At 41.1% G+C, this 6,811-nt stretch overlaps 1 pseudogene; it reads left to right on the top strand.

The window, feature by feature from the left end:
- Positions 1-4,240: 4,240 nt before the first annotated feature.
- LOC135231173 (ras suppressor protein 1-like) lies at positions 4,241-6,487 on the top strand (annotated as a pseudogene).
- Positions 6,488-6,811: the final 324 nt, after the last annotated feature.

Here is a 6,811-nt window from a genome sequence, read left to right as displayed (position 1 = left end):
CACAGCCTCCCTTCAGCACCTGGGGACAGCTGACAGCCCCCTGCCTTGCCCCCCGTATTGTTCCCCCCCCCCACACACACTGCAACCAGAGACCTGTGTCAAGTCTGAACACTTGGAACATCCCCACGCAGCCCTGCCCACCCAGGACTGTAGATAAGAGTATCTGCACCATGCCAGGTAACCAACTTCCCGGGCATCTATGCCCCAACCAACTGGCAAGCGACAGAACACACATACAACACCCAACCCAACAACCAGGGAGAATACCCCCTGCACCCACGACCAGGTGACCAGCAGGGCAGATTCATACCTCACCAAAAACTCTGCCTACATTTCAATATGTGCAGAAACCAGCTGAACTAGGAAGAAATAAGGTCAAAACTCAAAAAGAAGCAGAAATAAGAGACAGAGACATAAAGAGAGACCTGATGGTATTCAAACCCTTGAATCCATTCACCTTAAGGCAAGCTGTCTTTCTGCAGTTTTGTTATATGAACAAATTAATTTCCATTTTCTGTTTTTAAAGCTGGGTTTCCAATGCTTACATCTGATAGTGATTTGACTACTACAGAGTCATTTTCTTCAGAAAAGAGCTGTGTAGTTAGGACTTGTTAAAGCAATGTGTTTGTATGCAAATAAAAAATTAGCATAGCGCTTAGGAAAATAGCTCAAAAGGGGAAGGACATGTTTAGCAAACAAACATAGAAGGTGCATGCTATTTTAGTAGAAATTACGGCATAGATTCTGTCCTCAAGCTTTTCTCCACACACCATCAGCCAGCGTCAGATGCAATAGTGGAGCCCTGGAAGCACCCCTTCAAAATCAGGAATAAGGGAAAGATTCTCACTGCCATCTTTTCAATTGTTTAATGTTGTTCTTGTAATTCTGGACAATGGAATAAAGCAAGGCACAGAAGAAATATAAATGTCAAGGACTATAAGGGGGTTGAGATTTTACCTACTTGCAAGCTAACAGTTTCTTGAATGCAGGCAGAAGACACAATTGTCCAGGGTCAGAGACAAATGACTTAATACTCAGGGCACAGCAAGTAGCATGAGCAGCATATTTGTATTACTTTCCTTTGACCCCAAGTCCCATGATGTGACATGGGTGGGCCAGAAGAATCCCTGCACGCACAGTGGGTTGCACTACAGGAGAGGAACTCTGAGGTTAGGGAACATGAATCTTTTATAACAGTCAGTAAGCAGGCCTACCCTTTGCTCTGGAAGAAGACATTCTCTCTCCCTCCCAAGGCAGTTCTCCATACAAACGTCCTTGAAAAGATAGTCCAGAACAAAGGCGAGGTAGTGCCTCCCTCCTGTGCAAGACATGCATAAACATGAGAGATGCATGAAGAATTGCCTCCCAATAATAAATAATACATTATATCATCATCATCATAGAAGGCAATATTTACATAGCTCTTACAATATGCCAGACTCTTTTCTAAGCGCTTTATATATAGACTCATTTAATCTTCCAAAAACTCTGTGAGCTAGGACAATTATTATTCACACTTTATAGATGACAAAATTAATATCACACTGCTAACAAGTGGTGGAGCCAAGATTTGGACTCAGGCCTTCTGACTCCAGAATCCATGTTCTTAATACAACTTTCTATAAATAGACTACCAGGTGAGACTATGGCTATCTAGCTAGAAAACCTAAGAGGTTCAAATGAAAAGCTGAGAAGCTAGAGAGCTCAGAAATGTGGTTAGATATGAAATGCACATATAAAAATCATCACTGCTTGAATTGGAAAATGTTTTCTTGTGTATATTTTCACCACACACAAAAAAAATCAACACTGTTTCTTAACGCTCAGTTAGAAAATACAATGAAAAATGTTCCATTCACAATAGAAACAAAACAAATATAAATCTCATAGGAATAATCCTATGAAAAAATGTGGTTGAGAGGAGGCAGTTTTTTGGATGGCCCAAATGGTTATAATCACTCACTATTCCTTCCCCACAGCTATCATCTTTGAGCTTCAAAACAAGCCATTGCACCTTCTCCTCTGAGGCCCAGTGGTTTCTCTAAATAAGCAGCAAAGCCAAAGAGATACAATTTTGGGCTGGCAAATGTGAAGAATGGGAATTGCAGAACACTTAATTGTACTCATGAGGAACCTATACTTAGACCAAGAGGCAGTTGTTCAAATAGAACAAGGGGATACTGAGTGTTTAAGGTCAGGAAAAGTGTGCGTTAGGGTTCTATCCTTTCACCACACTTATTCAATCTGTATGCTGAACAAATAATCTGAGAAGCTGGACTATATGAAGAAGAACGGGGCATCAGATTGAAGGAAGACTCATTATCAGCATGAGTTATGCAGATGACATAACCTTGTTTTCTGAAAGTGAAGAGGACTTGAAGCACTGATGAAGATCCAAGACCACAGCCTTCGGTATACGGATCACACCTCAATATAAATAAAACAAAAATCCTTACAACTGGACCAGTAAGCACCATCATGATAAATGGAGAAAAGATTGAAGTTGTCAAGGATTTCATTTTATTTGGATCCACAATCGATACCCACAGAAGCAGCGGTCAAGAAATCAAACGACGCATTGCATTAGGCAAATCTGCTGCAAAAGACCTCTTTAAAGTATTAAAAAGCAGAGATGTCACCCTGAAGACTAAGTGTGCCTGGCTCAAGCCACGGTGTTTTCAGTCGCCTCGTATGTGTGTTAAGAAAGACTGAAGAATTGATGCCTTTCAGTTATGGTGTTGGCAAAGAATACTGAATATACCATGAACTGCCAGGAGAACTAACAAATCTGTCTTGGAAGAAGTACAGCCAGAATGTTCCTTAGAAGCAAGGATGGTGAGACAACGTCTCACATACTTTGGGCATGTTAACAGGAGGAATCAGTCCCTGGAGAAGGACATCATGCTTGGTAAAGTACAGAGTCAGCGGAAAGGAGGAAGATCCTCAATGAGATGGATTGACCCAGTGGCTGCAACAACGGGCTCAAGCATAACGACAATTATGAGGATGGCATAGGACTGGGCAGTGTTTCGTTCTGCTGTGTGTGGGGTCACTATGAGTCAGAACTGACTTGACGCCACTTAACAACAACAACAACAGACAAAGAAAACACATGTAAGCATCTTGTGACCATGATTTAAGTGTCCTGGGAAACTATCCGTAATCACTAACTACACTACTAATAATCAGTAATCTGTCAGAGTGTGGTCATTACAATATTCATTACTTTTCCTGTAACTACCCTCCCAATGTTTTGGTTCCTCTTTTTACCCCATAAGAATATCCGCGTAATGAAACCATCCTGGGCTACCCGGTTCTATTTTCAATGGGCTACCTAGCTCCCCGATTGCAATTGTCCTAAACCCTTGATAAACTTCTCTGTTTTACCTTGAAACAGCATTCAAGTTTTTCTCTACAACACAGCCCTGAATTTTCTAGTCCATTAATTCAATAAACTCCATTTTTTAGTCTGGTATAGTTTTAATTAAGGTTCTTTTCATTTGTAACCAAAATCACACTAATAAGACTTTATTTGGAATTGAAATGCTGTCTTAGTCATCTAGTGCTGCTGTTACAGAAATGCCACAAGGAGATGGCTTTAACAAAGAGAGATTTATTTCCTCACAGTGAGGTAGGCTAGAAGTCCAAATTCAGGGCATCATCTCCAGGGGAAAGCTTTCTCTGTCGGCTCTGGGGGAAGGTCCTTGTCATCAACCCTCCCCTGGACTAGGAGCTTCTCCACGAAGGAACCACAGGTCCAAAGGATGCGCTCTGCTCCCTGCACTGGCTCCTTGGTGGTATGAGGCCGCCCTCCCCCCATATGCTCACTTTCCTTTCCTTTTATCTCCACACTCCAGGAAAACTCCCTTTACATTGGATCAGGGATGTGACCTAAGTAATGGTGTTACATTCCACCCTAATCCTCTTTAACATTATCTAATCTTGTCTCATTAACCACAGACAGAGATTAGGATTTACAATACATAGGAAAATTATATCAATCACAAAATGGAGGACAATCACACAATACTGGGAATCATGGCCTACCCAAGTTGACACATATTTTGGGGGGACACAATTCAATCCATGAAATATTAAAGGAATAATATAAAAATTCTAACACTTTAATGTATATTTTGCCCAAGTCTAGCCATTGTAAATTCCCATTCTGATACAAAGCAAGAAAGTGATTACCTGAAAAGTCAGGAGAGTGGTTACCTATTGGAGTCGGGGGTGGGAAGGGAAGGAGAGGTTCTGAGGTGCTAGCCACATTTTGCTTCTCAAAAAGGGCAGTGGTTATACATCTGTTTATTATTATTTATTATAACAACATTTATGTGTTAAGCTTTTTTTTGGTATGTGGCCCTATTTTATAAATTTTTTAAAAGTTTGAAAAACAAGGAGGAGGAAGAGAAGTAGTAGTTCCCATTTTGATGGCTACAGGAACCGTCATTTTTTTGGACCACCAACATTGGCGATATGTGCACCCATCTCCCAAAAAACACAAAGACTGGCTGCAGCATTTTAAAAATATGTTAAATTCTGGCACATTCATATAATAGTATGTACTGCAGCTATTAAAATATTCAACATAAGTTTTAGAGATGTGGAGAAATGGCCAAAATATAATATGGAGAGTCATTTTTAGCTCCTGAGCCTGTTAGGTGCTGCTAGACACTGTGACCCATGTCCAAGTGTCTGAAAAAGTTGATGGAGTAGAACCAGGGGAAGAACCAGCCAGAAGTGGACATGAGTGACCAGGGCATTGCCAACATGCTGGATGTCAACCGCTTGCTCTTTTTATTCCACACCACTCAACTGGTGCTCAGTCACAACAATGACTGAAGAACTTGGAGTACTTAACTTTTTTAATAACTAGATTAAGGAGGTACCTACATAGGTCAGCAGCTTTCAAAACTCGAACACCTGAACCTTGGGGTGAACAGGCCGAACTACCTTGTGGATTTGGCTCTCTATCTTGTGGCCCTTGGCTTGACTTACAACAACTTGAATGAAAATTCTCTTCCTGGAAACTTCTACCTTTCCACCCTGCTTGAATTCTATCTAAATGAAAACGATTTTGAAATCCTGCCACCAGATACAAAAAAATCTCACAAAGTTACAGATAGTCAGCCTTAGGGATGATGACCTGATCCCTCTGCCTAAAGAAATTAGGGAGTTTACTCAGTTTAATAAATCCCTGGGTGGTACAAATGGTTAACATGCTCAGCTGCTACCAAAAGATTGGAGGTTCGAGTCCACCTAGTGGCACCTTGGAACAACGGCGGTCTACTTCTGAAAAACCAGCCATTGAAAACCCTATGGAGCACTGTTCTACTCTGATACACATGGGGTCACCATGAGAGGGAATCAACTTGACAGCAACTAGTTTACTCATCTTAAGGAACTCCACATTCAGGGAACCACCTAACCATTCTTCCCCAGAACTAGGAAACTTGGATTTAACTGGTCAGAAAGAGGTTCTTCAAAGCAGAGAACAATCCCTGGGTTACCCCAATTGCTGAACAATTCCAGCTTGGTGTGTCCCCTGTTTTTGAATACAGCCATTCTGAGACATACGAGTACCTCTACAAGACATGTATGCAGGCAAACCCAGAACCACTAAGGAAGAACAAAAAAAACAAACCCATTGCAGTCAAGTCGATTTCAACTCACAGCAACCCTATAGGACAGAGTAGAACTGCTCCATAGGGTTTCCAAGGAGCAGCTGGTGGATTTGAACTGCCGAGCTTTATGATTAGCAGCTGTAGCTTGTAACCACTGTGCAACCAGGGCTCCACTAAAGAAGAGTAATGACAAATCAAAAAAGATCAGCTGGAAACCATTGACAGCCAAGAACAAATAAGGGTTTGGCATAAACTGGGTTTTTGGCCTGTTCTCTCACTATTACTCCTGTCCTCTTTGGTGCTATCTTACAGAAAAACACAACATATGTGTGTGATGGTTAAGATTGTCAACTTGGCTGGGCCATGATTCTCAGTGTTTATATGTGATCATCCCCACGACTGAATCTGCTGTGAGTAGCCAATCAGTTTAAAGGGATTTTCGTTGGGCATGTAGCCTGCATCTGAATATAAGTGGATGCTCTGGCTTTTGCCCTCTCTGGGCCTGGATCCTGCAGCTACCTCCTGTTCATCTGACCTCCAGTTCTTGGTACTTGAGCTATCAGCTTACCTGCGGATGTTGGGATTCATCAATCTTCACAGTCTGTGAACAAGAGTCCTGCTCTACGACCTGCCGGTCTTGGGGCACCAGCCCCTACAACTATGTGAATAGAGAAACCTCTATCCTGATTCACAGACTTGGGACGTTCCAGCCTCTACAATTGCATGAGCTGTTTCCTTGATATAAATCTCTCTCTCTCTATATATATATATTTATATGCTTTACTGGTTTTGCTTCTCTAGAGAACCCAGCCTAAGACAATGTGTTTCTGTTTTGTTTTGTTTTTTTCTTCAATTTCTCTTTCTAGTGCTTACCACCTTAGCTTTTAGATTCATTTTTTTGGTAGTAGATTTTCATAAGTTCTTAAAACCGTTTCCATTTTTTCCCTTAAAATTGCCAAGGGCAGGAAACAAAGCTCTAACTCAACTTCAAATTCCATAATAGGCACAGGTTTTAGGTCCTTGAATAGACATTGCAAAGTTGCTTTTTATCAAAAGAATAATTAAAATCATGTAGTCATTTAAATGTCACAGTTAACACTTTTCACTCTTCTGTTCGTTCACATAAGTCACTATTTTTCTTTATTAAAAGTTTTCCTTCACCATTGAGTTACTATGTTAATTTA

This window comes from Loxodonta africana, chromosome 4 (assembly GCF_030014295.1).
Source record: "Loxodonta africana isolate mLoxAfr1 chromosome 4, mLoxAfr1.hap2, whole genome shotgun sequence".
In the NCBI taxonomy this organism is placed as follows: domain Eukaryota; kingdom Metazoa; phylum Chordata; class Mammalia; order Proboscidea; family Elephantidae; genus Loxodonta; species Loxodonta africana.
This window is presented reverse-complemented; position numbering and strand designations above follow the sequence as displayed.